Source organism: Drosophila elegans, unplaced genomic scaffold (genome assembly GCF_018152505.1).
Source record: "Drosophila elegans isolate 14027-0461.03 unplaced genomic scaffold, ASM1815250v1 contig_767, whole genome shotgun sequence".
Lineage (NCBI taxonomy): Eukaryota > Metazoa > Arthropoda > Insecta > Diptera > Drosophilidae > Drosophila > Drosophila elegans.
In genome coordinates, this window is record NW_024546120.1 from 273,080 (window position 1) to 294,613 (window position 21,534).

Genomic DNA, 21,534 nt, shown 5'->3' on the forward strand with positions numbered 1-21,534 from the left:
TGGGGGAAATTCTCCACATCGACATTTTTTCAACAGATTGAACCCTTTTTCTAACATGCATCGATAAATTTTCAAATTTCGCCACATTGCAGGCTATCGCATCGAGGGCCATAGTGGACGTAAAATCCCCTATACTGCACATAATCAATTTCCTTCCCAAAATCAAAACAATTTATTGTGAATCATTTCAATATCACCATCGCCAACGCCCCGCCCCTACATAGCACCGCAAACGGTCAAGTAGAAAGGTTTCATAGCACCCTGGCGGAAATAGCCAGATGCTTGAAAATAGAGGGCAACTTAAGCGATACGACCGAACTAATTCTTTTGGCAACCAACAAATACAACAATTCTTTCCACTCGGTAACCAACAAAAAAACCAATAGAGATTGTTCACTCAAAACCCGCGGATTTCGAAAGCAGAATTAGGAAGAGAATCCAACAGGCTCAAGAAAAAGGGCTATCAAACTGGTGAAAAAGTTTTCTTAAAGGCAAACAAACGCATAGGAAACAAGCTCTCGCCACTATGTTCGGAAAAAATCATTGAAGCAGATCTGGAGACCACGGTCCAAATTGAGGGGAGGGTGGTCCACAAGGACAATCTACGCTAACCATCTTCGCGAGATTACTGAACCCCTTTTTCTATTATTTTTATATTTTTCTAGGTTAGGAAAATTCGTCAAGACGGACGAGACAGTAAAACTTAATGACTACACGAACGCAGACTACATCCGGTTAGAAGACAACGAAATTGTCATCTGGGAGTCCTACGGGTACCTACAGCACTCAACGAACGTGACTAGGAGTATTAACTTAATCGGGACAGCACTAAAAGTTATTGCCGGCACACCCGACTTTAACGATTGGGAGCAAATAAAATTCAATCAAGAACAATTAATTAGAACAGATGAAGGACAAACAGAATTAAATATCAAATTTCAGAAACGTCTAAATGATCTCACAAACTCAATGAATCAAATCCATAAATTCGAAACAGATAAAAAAACCCACCTTTTGGAAATTATTATAGCAAAAAATAGAATTGTAATCACGGATCTAGAAAACATTGTAATGGGCTTAACCCTGGCAAAATTAAACATCGTAAGTCCAGCAATTTTTGATAGTTCCGATATTGGCGAATTCAAGGACAGGCAGCTTATTGACGTTAGTTAGACCATATCCAGCGAAGAAACCGCTGAACGCTCGTTCCGGGTGCAAGGGCCCGGAGTCAGAACAGAGCACTCGCGGAGCGAGTGATCGCCACGGGCAGGGACAAAACGCTGACCCGGCACCTTGGCGACAGCGCTGCAGCCAGGCAAAGGCCTCAAGCTGCAGTTGGATAGGTTCTTTAGTTTAGTCAAAAATTGTACTCCAGAGAATTAACTCTGTATAAAATACATATGCCCTTACGGGCGTATGGATATAAATAAAAATATAAAATAAATATCTAACGGTTTTATAATTTATATGTAATGAAATTAAAATTCATAAAACCACTATCCCCACCATAATCGGAGAAGCGATTCATGTCTTTGAAATGAGCAAAACATAACTAACAGTTTTTACTAAGTACCAATGCTCCTTTAATCTTGTGTTGGAGCTGTTTGAGGTCACTTGGTGACTTCATCTTGTCAACTGATAACTAACGCCGTCAGTTTTGGAATTTTGATCTTACGACTGAAACTCTAGTTCAATCATCGACAAAAACGCGACCAGTTATATAAAGTGATAAATGCGTTTGTAGGCCGAATGAATCAATTAATTTTAAAAGCCTGCAGTCCTAAATGAACATCACAGAGATGACGCTTTACTTACCATCGGCCTTGGCATTAGCCCAAGAAGCCGAGGCAAGAAATGACAGAAGCGCTTTCGCAGCCACCTTCGCCCGTCATAGTGAGGAAAAGATGTTTAGGCCGAGCAACCAGCGACAAACGGTGTGGAAAAACTATGAACAGAACCAAAGCCAGGGGGCGATAAAAAACAACCCTCACTTTGTCAGGACCCAAAAGGGAGCAACTAATCAGGGCGGTTCTTTTAAACAAAAACCATATAATAGCGCAGGTCCAAGCAAATTACATTACTCCACTCCCGGGGCTGAAAGGCATCGTGGCAGCGGATAAACCCTTCACAGTAAAGTCGATCCATGGCTTTACTAAAATAGATAAAAAATGTATAGTTTCAGTGTTCAACGTAAGAACACCCTTTTTCATTCTTAACGATCTTAAAGATTTTAACGGCATTATCGGACTCGACTTACTTAAACAAGTGAATGCGAAGCTCGATTTTACCAAAAATGTTCTTCTCATTAGCAATGGAACTGTAAAGATCCAGTTTGCTAAAGCGGAAAACGTTAACTTCATAAAAATCGATGACGAGGACGTTCCTCTGGCAATTAAAGCCACCTTCGATAGAATGATTGTAAAAAATCATAAAGCCTTCGCCGATCCGGACGAAGCGCTGCCTTTCAACATAAACACATTGGCAACGATTAAAACGGATGGGGAACCGATATACTCTAAGTCATACTCGCACCCCATGGGTGTAAACGAATTCATCAATGCAAAGGTTTTACAACTTCTTGCGGACGGCGTAATAAGGCCATCCAAGTCTCCATATAATAATCCTACCTGGGTTGTGGACAAAAAAGGAACTGACCAAAATGGGGTTGAAAAGAAGCGATTGGTTATCGACCTTAGGAAACTCAACCAAAAAACCGTAGAAGATAGATACCCTATCCCTACCATCTCGATAATACTGTCGAATATGGGCGAGTCGAAATTTTTTACGACACTCGACCTCAAGTCAGGCTTTCATCAGATAGAGCTGGCAGAAAAGGACAGGGAAAAGACAGCCTTTTCAATCAACAACGGCAAATACGAATTCTGTAGACTGCCATTTGGACTTAAGAATGCCCCGAGCATTTTCCAGAGGGCCATCGACGATGTCCTCCGGGAAGGAATTTCAAAGATATGCTATGTGTATGTCGATGACGTTATAATATTTTCCAAAACAAAAGAGGACCATGTTAGGGACGTGGATTGGGCCTTAACAAAACTCTTAGAGGCGGACATGAGAGTGTCCCAAGAAAAGTCAAAGTTCTGTAAGGATGCTCTCTGGCCGGGGTACAGATCTCAGTCAGATCCAGGAGTCCTTTACAAGAAATTTGTAAATCACCGAAACACCGGACTAGAGAGTATCATTCAACGAGTGAATGAGTCGCTTGGGGAGTCACACCGAAGGTTCTCATAGACGCCGGGAGAGAGAGAGTTGGTGTCGGAGTTGGTCACGCCGTACCTTGCTCCTGGGTTAAAAATTCCACGGGCTGGACCTTAGGGCGAGGCCAAGCCAGGCAAACAGTTTTCGCGAGTATGGGGACGCCGGATAGTCCCGCTGATCACTTCCGCGATTGGGACACGTAAGTCGCTTTCCGCGTGTCGCAGGCCAAAAATTCATCGGGCTGGACCTTGGGGCGAGGCCAAGCCAGACGAACGGTTTCGCGAGTATGGGGATGCCGGGTAGGTTGCGTCGCGCGCAAGTCGTTCTCGATGTATCGGATGCCAAAAATCCACCGGGCTGGACCTTCGGGCGAGGCCAAGCCGGATAGGATTTGTCGGACACGATGGGGGGATTGGAGGAGAAAGGATGGCGGTACGATTGACCAGTCGGGAATGGTGTCCGCGCGCAGGTCACATGCACTACGAAGAGGAAAGCTATTGTACTAGACCAGACGGGCCGGGTGTCCACGTGCCGGTCGCATGCGCTACGAGGAGGAAAACTAGGGTACTAGACCAGACGGGCCGAGTGTCCACGTACAGGTCACATGCACTACGAGGAGGGGAATCTAAGGTACTAGACCGAACGGGATGGGTGTCCACGTTGGGTCTCAAATGCTACGATGTGGGGAACCAAGATACTGGACCAGACGGGCCGGGTGTCCACGCACAGGTCCCAAATACTACGGGGAGTGAGGTTAAGATACTAGACCGGACGGGACGGATGTCCACATACAGGCCCCATGCACTACGAGGGAGGGGGGAATCTAAGATACTAGACCGAACGGGATGGGTGTCCACGTCGGGTCTCAAATGCTACGATGTGGGGAACCAAGATACTGGACCAGACGGGCCGGGTGTCCACGTACAGGTCCCAAATACTACGGGGAGTGAGGTTAGGATACCAGACCGGACAGGACGGATGTCCACGTACAGGTCACATGCACTACGAGGAAGGGAGCTAGGCTACTATAAATAAAAAGAATCACGATCATGGAATTTACTTTGTTTTATTATTCTATTTTATTATTATTATTATTATTTTTTTATTTATCTACTGTCTTCCTACGAGTCCGCTACACCGTCTTTGTTTGACGGATAGGAATTTTGCATACACTAACCTCAAAACAATCACTCGTCCACTTCTTCACGAACCGCGCGCCTTCGCGCGATCGAGGCGTAACTCGAATTATCCGGCAAGCGAATTAAGGGAGGCGCGTCCGCTCCGTTCTACTTTTCCGGCACGAGAGCCCTTTATTCGTTTGTCGCCGCGCGGTCGAGGCGTTACTCGAATTACACGGAAAATTACTGCGGGAGACACGTCCGCCCCGTCTTACCATTCCGACACAAGAGACCTCCTGCTCGATCGGTGTGTGACCACCTTCCCCACGCTCCCTTTTTCCCGCTTTCGGGATTTCTAGTATATTTCTTAATTTCTAGTATTTTCTGTACTCACTAAATACCTGCTGGCGTTGCCACTCGGGTTCGGAACTTAGCTTAACTACGGCTTAATATTCAGTTTCAACTTAATATCTATTATTCATTATGTGTCACTTACACCTATAACTTACATACTACTAACTTAATATTTAATATTCACGATCAGTCGCTTATACCTATAACCTTACATATTACTATTCAAAAATTGTATCGTACACCTAAGTGTGTACGTTACACCCCCCCCTTTCTTCCCGTGGCGCGATAAAAAGGCGCCCGTCGCCGGTAAACTAACCTTCGAATTCCCTACGTGACGGCGTAGCTAACAAAGGACTCGTTCTTAATCTATTACAATGGTTATACGCGGCTTATACAGTGTTTATACAATGGTTATACGGTGGTTAAACAATAAATATTAAATTTATTGCGGCTGCATGCTGCTTACTGTGTCGGGTTACTCAGTCCGGCGACGCTGTCATCGATCCTGTCTGGAGTGGCTTCTGCGTAGTATGGTTTGAGCTGGGATATGTTGGCGATCCGTCGCCGCCGATCTCCGGGACGTTGCAGGCGTACCAAGTTCGGAGATGTGAACTTCGTAACGGTGTAAGGGCCGTCATACTTGGGAGCAAGTTTGGCGGCGAATCCCTCGGCTGCTTTCGATAAGGGATGCTGTCGCAGCCAAACTTGACCGCCGAGCGTGGGTCTCCATTCTCGCCTTCGTAGGTTATAATGTCTCGCCTGGTCTTGAGACGCTCGCTGAAGATTCGCTCGTACGATATCGAAGATGCCTTTGAGGTGAGACGCCTTGTCTTCAGGACCTGTATGCACGACCGCCGATCCGGGGGTGAGTTCATCATACAGCATCGCAGGCAAGCGTGGTTCCCGTCCTTGAGTTAGGAACGCGGGACTATACCCCGTCGAATCCGATACACTGCTATTGATCGCGAGGGATATCTCTGGCAGCATATTATCCCACGAACTCTGGTCGCCTTCCGACAGCTGGGATATCAGCGTCTTCACAGTGCGGTTGGTCCTTTCTGTGGGATTCTCTTGTGGACAATATGGAGCCGTGTACTGGACTTCTACGCCGAGCTTGGTGAAATAGTCTTTCAGGACCCGGCTTGTGAATTGGGTTCCATTGTCGCACACGAACTTCCGGGGAATGCCCACTCGTGCAAGTATACGTTCCCGAAACGCTTTCTGCACTTGAGCTGCGGTGGCTTTCCGGAGTGGTATCAGTTCTATCCATTTCGAAAATACGTCGTGAAACACCAGAAGCATGGTATTCCCTTGTTTTGACCGGGGTAGCGGGCCTACAAAATCTGCGCAGAGAATGTCGAAAGGTTCGCTGACAACCCGGGTTAGCATCTTACCTGCCGCTTTGGTTTGTTCCGTCTTAAACTTTTGACAAGATTCACAATGGCGAACATGGCGTTTCGCGTCGCGATACATACCGGGCCAGAAATACCTCTGGGTCAGACGCGTAATTGTTTTTCGGACTCCCAAGTGTCCTGCGGTCGGGGAATCGTGACATTCACGTAAGACGCGGCTTCTACGAGAAGTTGGTACACAGAGCTTCCACGGGAAGTAGTCCTCATCGTCAGCTCGGTAACCCATGTTCCTGTAGAGTTGGTCGTTTTCGATCATGTAGTCAGCGAATTTCTCGGGTTCCTCCTGTATTTGCTCCTTCATCCTTTTGATCCAGTCGCAGTGGTCCTCGAAATCGACAGCACCCTGCAGTATCTCACAAGGCTGTCGAGAAAGTGCGTCGACCACGACGTTCAATTTACCTCGTCGATAGCGTACGTCGAATTGGAATTGCTGCAATTCTAGCGCCCAACGCGCTATTCGGCCAGAAGGGCTCTCAATAGAATTTAGCCACTTGAGAGCTAGATGGTCAGTGACGACCTCGAATCGGTACCCTTCCAGGTAGCACCGCATCTTCCTGATTGCCCAGATTATGGCCAGACACTCTTTCTCCGTGGTAGTGTAATTTTGTTCCGCGGGGGTTAATCGGCGGCTAGCGTATGCGATGACTTTCTCTTGACTTTCGGAGCCCTGTGATAAAACTACGCCCAAGCCGACGTCACTCGCGTCTGTTTGCAAAATGAACTTCTGGTCGAAATCCGGACAGCCTAATACGGGAGCAGTAGTCAGGCATCTTTTAATTTCTTCCAAGGCGGCTTGCTGTTCTGGTCCCCAGGTCCACTTCCGTCCTTTCTTTAGTAGCGCGGTCATCGGTTGCACGATAGTCGCGAAGCTAGGGACAAATCGCCGATACCACGAGGCCATCCCGATCCATTGGCGGAGTTCCTTTAAGTTGGAGGGGGCCTTCAACCCGTTGATCGCAGACACCTTCTCGGGATCAGTCTGAATTCCGTCACTGCTGATGACGTGGCCGAGGTAGACGAGTTTCTGCTTGAAGAAGCAACACTTCTTTGGATTTATCCTTAAATTCGCGGCCCGCAGTCTGCGGAAAACTTCCGAGAGATGAGTAAAGTGCTGTTCTTCTGTCGCGCTTATGATAATAATATCGTCTAGGTAAGCGAAGGCGACCGGTTCCATTTCCACGCCGATTACACTATCCAGAGCGCGTTGAAACGTGGCGCTGGCAGAATGCAACCCGAAGGGCATGACCTTCCATTTATACAATCCTCTCCCAGGGACCGTGAACGCTGTATATTGGCGACTATCCCTAGCCATGGGAATTTGCCAGTAGCCATGCTTCAAGTCCAACGTGGAGATATATCGGGCGTGGCGTAATTTCTCCAGAATGTGATTGATTCTCGGGACTGGGTAGGCGTCGGGCACTGAGTGTGCGTTTAACTGACGGTAATCTATACACATGCGCCAATCGCCAGTTTTCTTCTTGACCAATACGATGGGAGCGCTGTGTGGGCTTCTGGAGGGTTCGATGGCCCCGTCACGGAGCAGTTCGTCTACTTGGGCATCGATGACATGTTGCATCGCGGGGTTCCGGGGATAATATCTTTGTTTTACGGGCTTGTCGTCGCGCATGACGATGGTGTGCTCGGCGACGTGAGACACCCCGTGCAGTTTCTCGAATAAGGCCAATTCCCGATCGATGAAGCTTTGTTGCGCCGGACTCAATAATGTGCTCTGTCGCTGTTCTTCGTCTTCTACCGTCCCCATCCTAATGGGCGCACCGGCATTGATGTTCGGGGTTATAGTTGGCGTGGGAATAGGACTGGGTATCTCTGCTTCTTCTGGCCTGGCAGTTCCCAAATGGGCACCAACCACAACAGGGTGTACCGTTTTCTCCTGGTTGCCCCGCGCCTTTATAAGTACTGGCTGTAAAAAATGGTCTCCCGCCGCTTGGGCTTCATTTTGCAAGTCGAGGGTAGCTCGACCGCATCGCATCTGAGTTCCCGCTACTTTGAGGAAGTCCATTCCAAGTATTATACGATCTAACATGGTGGGCATTACTAACATGGGTAAGAGCACCGTAGTGCCGGCCAACGTAACCGAGGTTCGCCAGAGCTTTGTCACATCCAGACATGACCGATCGGCCAACGCTATTCTAGTGACAACATCCTGTAGCTCGTCTGCACTCGCGGCCAGTCGAGTAAAACTTTCACTGACGAAACTCCTCGATGCCCCTGTATCAATGGTGGCGTCTACACGTTGTCCTCCGACTTCTATCGCTGCTGTGATGAGCCCGCCGTGTAATCTCAACGGGGGTTTTACTGGGGTCGGGTTGCTGCATCCGTTCGTCTCCGCCGCACCCGGGTTCCGGGAGTTGGAGCCGTGCTGCTCCGTGTGTCTTGTCCTTGTAGGTCGGCGGGTAAGAGGGCGTATACCGGTGGCATCCAGGTACCGTGCGTCGATCCTGTGTGGATCCCTCGATGGCGGGCTGGAGTCCCGATCGATGTGGCTCCGGACGTCATGGGAATGGTGAGGGATTCTGCGAACTGTCCCGTCTCACCGTTCCTGCCTGGAGGATTCGGACTTGGGCCCCGGCTACTATATTGCTCCTGCAACTGAGCCAGTCGGTCCCACACGCTCTGTGGGAACGACCCTGTGTTGACGAGGTTGGCGAATACCTTCCTGGTCTCCTCGACGGTTCCGTCGGCTTTAAAACCAAACTCCAGGGCGAGAGCGCTGAGTTCGTCTTTTCGACGAGCGTATATCCAGCGGACTCCTATACCTGGATTCTTAACAAAATCGGCTTCTTCGTACTCACCGTCAGATTCCTTAGGGTTACTCATCATTGGTTATCCTCTTCGATTTAGTTTGGCGTGAACTTCCTTCTCAAGTCTTCTAGATCCTTCCGGAGATCGGTTCGGGTGACTCTACCCTTCCTTTTCTTCAGTGGGTCTTTAAGCCACTTGGGTGATTATCTAGCTAGTCTCGGTGTCCCTGCTCGGGCGCCACTTGTAAGGATGCTCTCTGGCCGGGGTACAGATCTCAGTCAGATCCAGGAGTCCTTTACAAGAAATTTGTAAATCACCGAAACACCGGACTAGAGAGTATCATTCAACGAGTGAATGAGTCGCTTGGGGAGTCACACCGAAGGTTCTCATAGACGCCGGGAGAGAGAGAGTTGGTGTCGGAGTTGGTCACGCCGTACCTTGCTCCTGGGTTAAAAATTCCACGGGCTGGACCTTAGGGCGAGGCCAAGCCAGGCAAACAGTTTTCGCGAGTATGGGGACGCCGGATAGTCCCGCTGATCACTTCCGCGATTGGGACACGTAAGTCGCTTTCCGCGTGTCGCAGGCCAAAAATTCACCGGGCTGGACCTTGGGGCGAGGCCAAGCCAGACGAACGGTTTCGCGAGTATGGGGATGCCGGGTAGGTTGCGTCGCGCGCAAGTCGTTCTCGATGTATCGGATGCCAAAAATCCACCGGGCTGGACCTTCGGGCGAGGCCAAGCCGGATAGGATTTGTCGGACACGATGGGGGGATTGGAGGAGAAAGGATGGCGGTACGATTGACCAGTCGGGAATGGTGTCCGCGCGCAGGTCACATGCACTACGAAGAGGAAAGCTATTGTACTAGACCAGGCCGGGTGGGCCGGGTGTCCACGTGCCGGTCGCATGCGCTACGAGGAGGAAAACTAGGGTACTAGACCAGACGGGCCGAGTGTCCACGTACAGGTCACATGCACTACGAGGAGGGGAATCTAAGGTACTAGACCGAACGGGATGGGTGTCCACGTTGGGTCTCAAATGCTACGATGTGGGGAACCAAGATACTGGACCAGACGGGCCGGGTGTCCACGCACAGGTCCCAAATACTACGGGGAGTGAGGTTAAGATACTAGACCGGACGGGACGGATGTCCACATACAGGCCCCATGCACTACGAGGGAGGGGGGAATCTAAGATACTAGACCGAACGGGATGGGTGTCCACGTCGGGTCTCAAATGCTACGATGTGGGGAACCAAGATACTGGACCAGACGGGCCGGGTGTCCACGTACAGGTCCCAAATACTACGGGGAGTGAGGTTAGGATACCAGACCGGACGGGACGGATGTCCACGTACAGGTCACATGCACTACGAGGAAGGGAGCTAGGCTACTATAAATAAAAAGAATCACGATCATGGAATTTACTTTGTTTTATTATTCTATTTTATTATTATTATTATTATCTTTTTATTTATCTACTGTCTTCCTACGAGTCCGCTACACCGTCTTTGTTTGACGGATAGGAATTTTGCATACACTAACCTCAAAACAATCACTCGTCCACTTCTTCACGAACCGCGCGCCTTCGCGCGATCGAGGCGTAACTCGAATTATCCGGCAAGCGAATTAAGGGAGGCGCGTCCGCTCCGTTCTACTTTTCCGGCACGAGAGCCCTTTATTCGTTCGCGCGCGGTCGAGGCGTTACTCGAATTACACGGAAAATTACTGCGGGAGACACGTCCGCCCCGTCTTACCATTCCGACACAAGAGACCTCCTGCTCGATCGGTGTGTGACCACCTTCCCCACGCTCCCTTTTTCCCGCTTTCGGGATTTCTAGTATATTTCTTAATTTCTAGTATTTTCTGTACTCACTAAATACCTGCTGGCGTTGCCACTCGGGTTCGGAACTTAGCTTAACTACGGCTTAATATTCAGTTTCAACTTAATATCTATTATTCATTATGTGTCACTTACACCTATAACTTACATACTACTAACTTAATATTTAATATTCACGATCAGTCGCTTATACCTATAACCTTACATATTACTATTCAAAAATTGTATCGTACATCTAAGTGTGTACGTTACAGTTCTTCAAAAAAAGCGTCGAATACTTGGGATTCATAGTGTCTCAAACAGGGCTACGAACTTCACCTGAGAAGATCAAAGCAATAAAACAATTCCCCCCGCCTAGAACGTTATACGAACTCAGATCTTTTCTGGGACTAGCAAGCTATTATAGGTGCTTCATAAAAAACTTCGCGACTATCGCAAGACCCCTAACGAATATCCTAAAGGGAGAAAATGGTAAAACTAGCAAATATCAGTCGAGAAAAGTCGAAATAGATATGACCAAGGAACAGAGAGAAACGTTTAACAGGCTGAGAGAGATCTTGGCATCAGAGGACGTTCTGCTATCCTACCCGGACTTCAAAAAGCCATTTGACTTGACGACTGATGCGTCAGGCTCTGGATTGGGAGCAGTACTATCACAAGAAGGCCGCCCCATCACTATGATATCACGAGCGCTGCGGGACAACGAAAAAAATTATGCAACCAACGAGCGAGAGCTCCTCGCTAGTTTGGGCACTGAAAAACCTCCGGAATTACTTGTAAGGAGTGAAAGGCTTGCAGATCTTTACCGACCACCAGCCACTTACCTTTGCCGTCTCGGACAAAAACCCTAACGCGAAACTAAAACGCTGGAAGGGGATTATCGACGATCACGGCGCGAAAATAGTTTATAAACCTGGCAAAGAAAACCTTGTGGCAGACGCGCCAGAACATAAACGTCTTAGAAGACGAAATAGAATCAGATGTAGCAACCATACACAGCGTACAATCACTGACATACACCATAAACTGTTTCGGGAATCAAATAGTAATTGAGGAAGGAAACAGCTCCCCTGTTGACACATTCATCTTGTTTAAAAGCAAGGTGCGACACGTAATAAAAATTTCTAACCGAGAAAATCTGCTCAACACTTTACAAGATTTAGTTAATGCTGAGGTGGTAAACGCAATATATTGCTCCCTACCGATCTTGGCATTTATTCAACATCGACTAGTAGAATTGTTCCCCAGCACGTCATTCAAATATACGAAAAGCTTCGTGCAGGACATAACGGATACAACTGAGCAAAAGGAAATTTCTTAGCAGAATACAACAGGGCTCACCGAGCAGCACAAGAAAATGTAAAGCAAATCTTGAGGGACTATTTTTTCCCTAAAATGCTTCGGTTAGCAACAGAAACAACTTTGAATTGCAAGACCTGTTCAATGGCAAAATACAAACGCCATCCATCTAAGCAAGTGGTAGCAGAAATACGGATACCTTCTTTTGTGGGGGAAATTCTCCACACCGACATTTTTTCAACAGATGGAAGGAACCCTTTTTCTAACATGCATCGATAAATTTTCAAATTTCGCCACGGTGCAGGCTATCGCATCGAGGGCCATAGTGGACGTAAAATCCCCTATACTGCACATAATCAATTTCCTTCCAAAAATCAAAAGAATTTATTGTGATAACGAAAGGTCGTTCCTATCCGAAACAATTAAATCGATACTCATGAATCATTTCAATATCACCATCGCCAACGCCCCGCCCCTACATAGCACCTCAAACGGTCAAGTAGAAAGGTTTCATAGCACCCTGGCGGAAATAGCCAGATGCTTGAAAATAGAGGGCAACTTAAGCGATACGACCGAACTAATTCTTTTGGCAACCAACAAATACAACAATTCTATCCACTCGGTAACCAACAAAAACCCATAGAGATTGTTCACTCAAAACCCGCGGATTTCGAAAGCAGAATTAGGAAGAGAATCCATCAGGCTCAAGAAAAAGGGCTATCAAGCTGGTGAAAAAGTTTTCTTAAAGGCAAACAAACGCATAGGAAACAAGCTCTCGCCACTATGTTCGGAAAAAATCATTGAAGCAGATCTGGGGACCACGGTCCAAATTGAGGGGAGGGTGGTCCACAAGGACAATCTACGCTAACCATCTTCGCGAGATTACTGAACCCCTTTTTCTATTATTTTTATATTTTTCTAGGTTAGGAAAATTCGTCTTAGTTTTTGTACTTACGGCTGTCAAGACGGACGAGACAGTAAAACTTAATGACTACACGAACGCAGACTACATCCGGTTAGAAGACAACGAAATTATCATCTGGGAGTCCTTCGGGTACCTACAGCACTCAACGAACGTGACGACTTATGAAGACTACGCCGAGCAGACGGAAACAATGACGAAGACATTTACAGACGATCACAGGACACCAGGCATACTGACGGACCTTATAAATATTCGCATAAGGTGACTACCTTAAAAATCCACCATAGAGCCGCTAGGAGTATTAACTTAATCGGGACAGCACTAAAAGTTATTGCCGGCACACCCGACTTTAACGATTGGGAGCAAATAAAATTCAATCAAGAACAATTAATTAGAACAGATGAAGGACAAACAGAATTAAATATCAAATTTCAGAAACGTCTAAATGAACTCACAAACTCAATGAATCAAATCCATAAATTCGAAACAGATTAAGAAACCCACCTTTTGGAAATTATTATAGCAAAAAATAGAATTGTAATCACGGATCTAGAAAACATTGTAATGGGCTTACCCCTGGCAAAATTAAACATCGTAAGTCCAGCAATTTTTGATAGTTCCGATATTGGCGAATTCAAGGACAGGCAGCTTATTGACGTTAGTTAGACCATATCCAGCGAAGAAACCGCTGAACGCTCGTTCCGGGTGCAAGGGTCCGGAGTCAGAACAGAGCACTCGCGGAGCGAGTGATCGCCACGGGCAGGGACAAAACGCTGACCCGGCACCTTGGCGACAGCGCTGCAGCCAGGCAAAGGCCTCAAGCTGCAGTTGGATAGGTTCTTTAGTTTAGTCAGAAATTGTACTCCAGAGAATTAACTCTGTATAAAATACATATGCCCTTACGGGCGTATGGATATAAATAAAAATATAAAATAAATATCTTACGGTTTTATAATTTATATGTAATGAAATTAAAATTCATAAAACCACTATCCCCACCATAATCGAAGAAGCGATTCATGTCTTTGAAATGAGCAAAACATAACTAACAGTTTTTAATAAGTACCAATGCTCCTTTAATCTTGTGTTGGAGCTGTTTGAGGTCACTTGGTGAATTCATCTTGTCAACTGATAACTAACGCCGTCATTTTTGGAATTTTGCTCTTACGACTGAAACTCTAGTTCAATCATCGACAAAAACGCGACCAGTTATATAAAGAGATAAATGCGTTTGTAGGCCGAATGAATCAATTAATTTTAAAAGCCTGCAGTCCTAAATGAACAGCACAGAGATGACGCTTTACTTACCATCAGCCTTGGCATTAGCTCAAGAAGCTGAGGCAAGAAATGACAGAAGCGCTTTCGCAGCCACCTTCGCCCGTCATAGCGACAAACGGTGTGGAAAAACTATGAACAGAACCAAAGCCAGGGGGCGAAAAAAAAGAACCCTCACTTTGTCAGGACCCAAAAGGGAGTATAGTTTCAGTGTTCAACGTAAGAACACCCTTTTTCATTCTTAACGATCTTAAAGATTTTAACGGCATTATCGGACTCGACTTACTTAAACAAGTGAATGCGAAGCTCGATTTTACCAAAAATGTTCTGCTCATTAGCAATGGAACTGTAAAGATCCAGTTTGCTAAAGCGGAAAACGTTAACTTCATAAAAATCGATGACGAGGACGTTCCTCTGGCAATTAAAGCCTCCTTCGATAGAATGATTGTAAAAAATCATAAAGCCTTCGCCGATCCGGACGAAGCGCTGCCTTTCAACATAAACACATTGGCAACGATTAAAACGGATGGGGAACCGATATACTCTAAGTCATACTCGCACCCCATGGGTGTAAACGAATTCATCAATGCAGAGGTTTTACAACTTCTTGCGGACGGCGTAATAAGGCCATCCAAGTCTCCATATAATAATCCTACCTGGGTTGTGGACAAAAAAGGAACTGACCAAAATGGGGTTGAAAAGAAGCAATTGGTTATCGACCTTAGGAAACTCAACCAAAAAACCGTAGAAGATAGATACCCTATCCCCACCATCTCGACAATACTGTCGAATATGGGCGAGTCGAAATTTTTTACGACACTCGACCTCAAGTCAGGCTTTCATCAGATAGAGCTGGCAGAAAAGGACAGGGAAAAGACAGCCTTTTCAATCAACAACGGCAAATACGAATTCTGTAGACTGCCATTTGGACTTAAGAATGCCCCGAGCATTTTCCAGAGGGCCATCGACGATGTCCTCCGGGAAGGAATTTCAAAGATATGCTATGTGTATGTCGATGACGTTATAATATTTTCCAAAACAAAAGAGGACCATGTTAGGGACGTGGATTGGGCCTTAACAAAACTCTTAGAGGCGGACATGAGAGTGTCCCAAGAAAAGTCAAAGTTCTTCAAAAAAAGCGTCGAATACTTGGGATTCATAGTGTCTCAAACAGGGCTACGAACTTCACCTGAGAAGATCAAAGCAATAAAACAATTCCCCCCGCCTAGAACGTTATACGAACTCAGATCTTTCCTGGGACTAGCAAGCTATTATAGGTGCTTCATAAAAAACTTCGCGACTATCGCAAGACCCCTAACGAATATCCTAAAGGGAGAAAATGGTAAAACTAGCAAATATCAGTCGAGAAAAGTCGACATAGATATGACCAAGGAACAGAGAGAAACGTTTAACAGGCTGAGAGAGATCTTGGCATCAGAGGACGTTCTGCTATCCTACCCGGACTTCAAAAAGCCATTTGACTTGACGACTGATGCGTCAGGCTCTGGATTGGGAGCAGTACTATCACAAGAAGGCCGCCCCATCACTATGATATCACGAGCGCTGCGGTACAACGAAAAAAATTATGCAACCAACGAGCGAGAGCTCCTCGCTAGTTTGGGCACTGAAAAACCTCCGGAATTACTTGTAAGGAGTGAAAGGCTTGCAGATCTTTACCGACCACCAGCCACTTACCTTTGCCGTCTCGGACAAAAACCCTAACGCGAAACTAAAACGCTGGAAGGGGATTATCGACGATCACGGCGCGAAATTAGTTTATAAACCTGGCAAAGAAAACCTTGTGGCAGACGCGCTTTCTCGCCAGAACATAAACGTCTTAGAAGACGAAATAGAATCAGATGTAGCAACCATACACAGCGAACAATCACTGACATACACCATAAACTGTTTCGGGAATCAAATAGTAATTGAGGAAGGAAACAGCTCCCCTGTTGACACATTCATCTTGTTTAAAAGCAAGGTGCGACACGTAATAAAAATTTCTAACCGAGAAAATCTGCTCAACACTTTACAAGATTTAGTTAATGCTGAGGTGGTAAACGCAATATATTGCTCCCTACCGATCTTGGCATTTATTCAACATCGACTAGTCGAATTGTTCCCCAGCACGTAATTCAAATATACGAAAAGCTTCGTGCAGGACATAACGGATACAACTGAGCAAAAGTAAATTGTCATAGCAGAATACAACAGGGCTCACCGAGCAGCACAAGAAAATGTAAAGCAAATCTTGAGGGACTATTTTTTCCCTAAAATGCTTCGGTTAGCAACAGAAACAACTTTGAATTGCAAGACCTGTTCAATGGCAAAATACAAACGCCATCCATCTAAGCAAGTGGTAGCAGAAATACGGATACCTTCTTTTGTGGGGGAAATTCTCCACACCGACATTTTTTCAACAGATGGAAGGAACCCTTTTTCTAACATGCATCGATAAATTTTCGAATTTCGCCACGGTGCAGGCTATCGCATCGAGGGCCATAGTGGACGTAAAATCCCCTATACTGCACATAATCAATTTCCTTCCAAAAATCAAAAGAATTTATTGTGATAACGAAAGGTCGTTCCTATCCGAAACAATTAAATCGATACTCATGAATCATTTCAATATCACCATCGCCAACGCCCCGCCCCTACATAGCACCTCAAACGGTCAAGTAGAAAGGTTTCATAGCACCCTGGCGGAAATAGCCAGATGCTTGAAAATAGAGGGCAACTTAAGCGATACGACCGAACTAATTCTTTTGGCAACCAACAAATACAACAATTCTATCCACTCGGTAACCAACAAAAACCCATAGAGATTGTTCACTCAAAACCCGCGGATTTCGAAAGCAGAATTAGGAAGAGAATCCAACAGGCTCAAGAAAAAGGGCTATCAAGCTGGTGAAAAAGTTTTCTTAAAGGCAAACAAACGCATAGGAAACAAGCTCTCGCCACTATGTTCGGAAAAAATCATTGAAGCAGATCTGGGGACCACGGTCCAAATTGAGGGGAGGGTGGTCCACAAGGACAATCTACGCTAACCATCTTCGCGAGATTACTGAACCCCTTTTTCTATTATTTTTATATTTTTCTAGGTTAGGAAAATTCGTCTTAGTTTTTGTACTTACGGCTGTCAAGACGGACGAGACAGTAAAACTTAATGACTACACGAACGCAGACTACATCCGGTTAGAAGACAACGAAATTATCATCTGGGAGTCCTTCGGGTACCTACAGCACTCAACGAACGTGACGACTTATGAAGACTACGCCGAGCAGACGGAAACAATGACGAAGACATTTACAGACGATCACAGGACACCAGTCATAATGACGGACCTTATAAATATTCGCATAAGGTGACTACCTTAAAAATCCACCATAGAGCCGCTAGGAGTATTAACTTAATCGGGACAGCACTAAAAGTTATTGCCGGCACACCCGACTTTAACGATTTGGAGCAAATAAAATTCAATCAAGAACAATTAATTAGAACAGATGAAGGACAAACAGAATTAAATATCAAATTTCAGAAACGTCTAAATGATCTCACAAACTCAATGAATCAAATCCATAAATTCGAAACAGAGAAAGAAACCATCCTTTTGGAAATTATTCTAGCAAAAAATAGAATTGTAATCACGGATCTAGAAAACATTGTAATGGGCTTAACCCTGGCAAAATTAAACATCGTAAGTCCAGCAATTTTGGAGAGTTCCGATATTGGCGAATTCAAGGACAGGCAGCTTATTGACGTTAGTTAGACCATATCTAGCGAAGCAACCGCTGAACGCTCGTTCCGGGTGCAAGGGCCCGGAGTCAGAACAGAGCACTCGCGGAGCGAGTGATCGCCACGGGCAGGGACAAAACGCTGACCCGGCACCTTGGCGACAGAGCTGCAGCCAGGCAAAGGCCTCAAGCTGCAGTTGGATAGGTTCTTTAGTTTAGTCAAAAATTGTACTCCAGAGAATTAACTCTGTATAAAATACCTATGCCCTTACGGGCGTATGGATATAAATAAAAATATAAAATAAATATCTAACGGTTTTATAATTTATATGTAATGAAATTAAAATTCATAAAACCACTATCCCCACCATAATCGAAGAAGCGATTCATGTCTTTGAAATGAGCAAAACATAACTAACAGTTTTTACTAAGTACCAATGCTCCTTTAATCTTGTGTTGGAGCTGTTTGAGGTCACTTGGTGAATTCATCTTGTCAACTGATAACTAACGCCGTCATTTTTGGAATTTTGCTCTTACGACTGAAACTCTAGTTCAATCATCGACAAAAACGCGACCAGTTATATAAAGAGATAAATGCGTTTGTAGGCCGAATGAATCAATTAATTTTAAAAGCCTGCAGTCCTAAATGAACAGCACAGAGATGACGCTTTACTTACCATCAGCCTTGGCATTAGCTCAAGAAGCTGAGGCAAGAAATGACAGAAGCGCTTTCGCAGCCACCTTCGCCCGTCATAGTGAGGAAAAGATGTTTAGGCCGAGCAACCAGCGACAAACAGTGTGGAAAAACTATGAACAGAACCAAAGCCAGGGGGCGATAAAAAAGAACCATCACTTTGTCAGGACCCAAAAGGGAGCAACTAATCAGGGCGGTTCTTTTAAACAAAAACCATATAATAGCGCAGGTCCAAGCAAATTACATTACTCCACTCCCGGGGCTGAAAGGCATCGTGGCAGCGGATAAACCCTTCACAGTAAAGTCGATCCATGGCTTTACTAAAATAGATAAAAAATGTATAGTTTCAGTGTTCAACGTAAGAACACCCTTTTTCATTCTTAACGATCTTAAAGATTTTAACGGCATTATCGGACTCGACTTACTTAAACAAGTGAATGCGAAGCTCGATTTTACCAAAAATGTTCTGCTCATTAGCAATGGAACTGTAAAGATCCAGTTTGCTAAAGCGGAAAACGTTAACTTCATAAAAATCGATGACGAGGACGTTCCTCTGGCAATTAAAGCCACCTTCGATAGAATGATTGTAAAAAATCATAAAGCCTTCGCCGATCCGGACGAAGCGCTGCCTTTCAACATAAACACATTGGCAACGATTAAAACGGATGGGGAACCGATATACTCTAAGTCATACTCGCACCCCATGGGTGTAAACGAATTCATCAATGCAGAGGTTTTACAACTTCTTGCGGACGGCGTAATAAGGCCATCCAAGTCTCCATATAATAACCCTACCTGGGTTGTGGACAAAAAAGGAACTGACCAAAATGGGGTTGAAAAGAAGCGATTGGTTATCGACCTTAGGAAACTCAACCAAAAAACCGTAGAAGATAGATACCCTATCCCTACCATCTCGACAATACTGTCGAATATGGGCGAGTCGAAATTTTTTACGACACTCGACCTCAAGTCAGGCTTTCATCAGATAGAGCTGGCAGAAAAGGACAGGGAAAAGACAGCCTTTTCAATCAACAACGGCAAATACGAATTCTGTAGACTGCCATTTGGACTTAAGAATGCCCCGAGCATTTTCCAGAGGGCCATCGACGATGTCCTCCGGGAAGGAATTTCAAAGATATGCTATGTGTATGTCGATGACGTTATAATATTTTCCAAAACAAAAGAGGACCATGTTAGGGACGTGGATTGGGCCTTAACAAAACTCTTAGAGGCGGACATGAGAGTGTCCCAAGAAAAGTCAAAGTTCTTCAAAAAAAGCGTCGAATACTTGGGATTCATAGTGTCTCAAACAGGGCTACGAACTTCACCTGAGAAGATCAAAGCAATAAAACAATTCCCCCCGCCTAGAACGTTATACGAACTCAGATCTTTCCTGGGACTAGCAAGCTATTATAGGTGCTTCATAAAAAACTTCGCGACTATCGCAAGACCCCTAACGAATATCCTAAAGGGAGAAAATGGTAAAACTAGCAAATATCAGTCGAGAAAAGTCGACATAGATATGACCAAGGAACAGAGAGAAACGTTTAACAGGCTGAGAGAGATCTTGGCATCAGAGGACGTTCTGCTATCCTACCCGGACTTCAAAAAGCCATTTGACTTGACGACTGATGCGTCAGGCTCTGGATTGGGAGCAGTACTATCACAAGAAGGCCGCCCCATCACTATGATATCACGAGCGCTGCGGGACAACGAAAAAAATTATGCAACCAACGAGCGAGAGCTCCTCGCTAGTTTGGGCACTGAAAAACCTCCGGAATTACTTGTAAGGAGTGAAAGGCTTGCAGATCTTTACCGACCACCAGCCACTTACCTTTGCCGTCTCGGACAAAAACCCTAACGCGAAACTAAAACGCTGGAAGGGGATTATCGACGATCACGGCGCGAAATTAGTTTATAAACCTGGCAAAGAAAACCTTGTGGCAGACGCGCTTTCTCGCCAGAACATAAACGTCTTAGAAGACGAAATAGAATCTGATGTAGCAACCATACACAGCGAACAATCACTGACATACACCATAAACTGTTTCGGGAATCAAATAGTAATTGAGGAAGGAAACAGCTCCCCTGTTGACACATTCATCTTGTTTAAAAGCAAGGTGCGACACGTAATAAAAATTTCTAACCGAGAAAATCTGCTCAACACTTTACAAGATTTAGTTAATGCTGAGGTGGTAAACGCAATATATTGCTCCCTACCGATCTTGGCATTTATTCAACATCGACTAGTAGAATTGTTCCCCAGCACGTCATTCAAATATACGAAAAGCTTCGTGCAGGACATAACGGATACAACTGAGCAAAAGGAAATTTCTTAGCAGAATACAACAGGGCTCACCGAGCAGCACAAGAAAATGTAAAGCAAATCTTGAGGGACTATTTTTTCCCTAAAATGCTTCGGTTAGCAACAGAAACAACTTTGAATTGCAAGACCTGTTCAATGGCAAAATACAAACGCCATCCATCTAAGCAAGTGGTAGCAGAAATACGGATACCTTCTTTTGTGGGGGAAATTCTCCACACCGACATTTTTTCAACAGATGGAAGGAACCCTTTTTCTAACATGCATCGATAAATTTTCAAATTTCGCCACGGTGCAGGCTATCGCATCGAGGGCCATAGTGGACGTAAAATCCCCTATACTGCACATAATCAATTTCCTTCCAAAAATCAAAAGAATTTATTGTGATAACGAAAGGTCGTTCCTATCCGAAACAATTAAATCGATACTCATGAATCATTTCAATATCACCATCGCCAACGCCCCGCCCCTACATAGCACCGCAAACGGTCAAGTAGAAAGGTTTCATAGCACCCTGGCGGAAATAGCCAGATGCTTGAAAATAGAGGGCAACTTAAGCGATACGACCGAACTAATTCTTT

The 21,534-nt window shown here is 45.4% G+C and overlaps 1 protein-coding gene across 1 annotated transcript in view; it reads right to left on the reverse strand.

The window, feature by feature from the left end:
* The window catches only part of LOC108145645 (double-strand-break repair protein rad21-like protein 1), a 185,593-nt gene that overhangs the window by 33,650 nt on the left and 130,409 nt on the right, over positions 1 to 21,534 (reverse strand). The gene's annotated exons all lie outside the window — the stretch shown is intronic.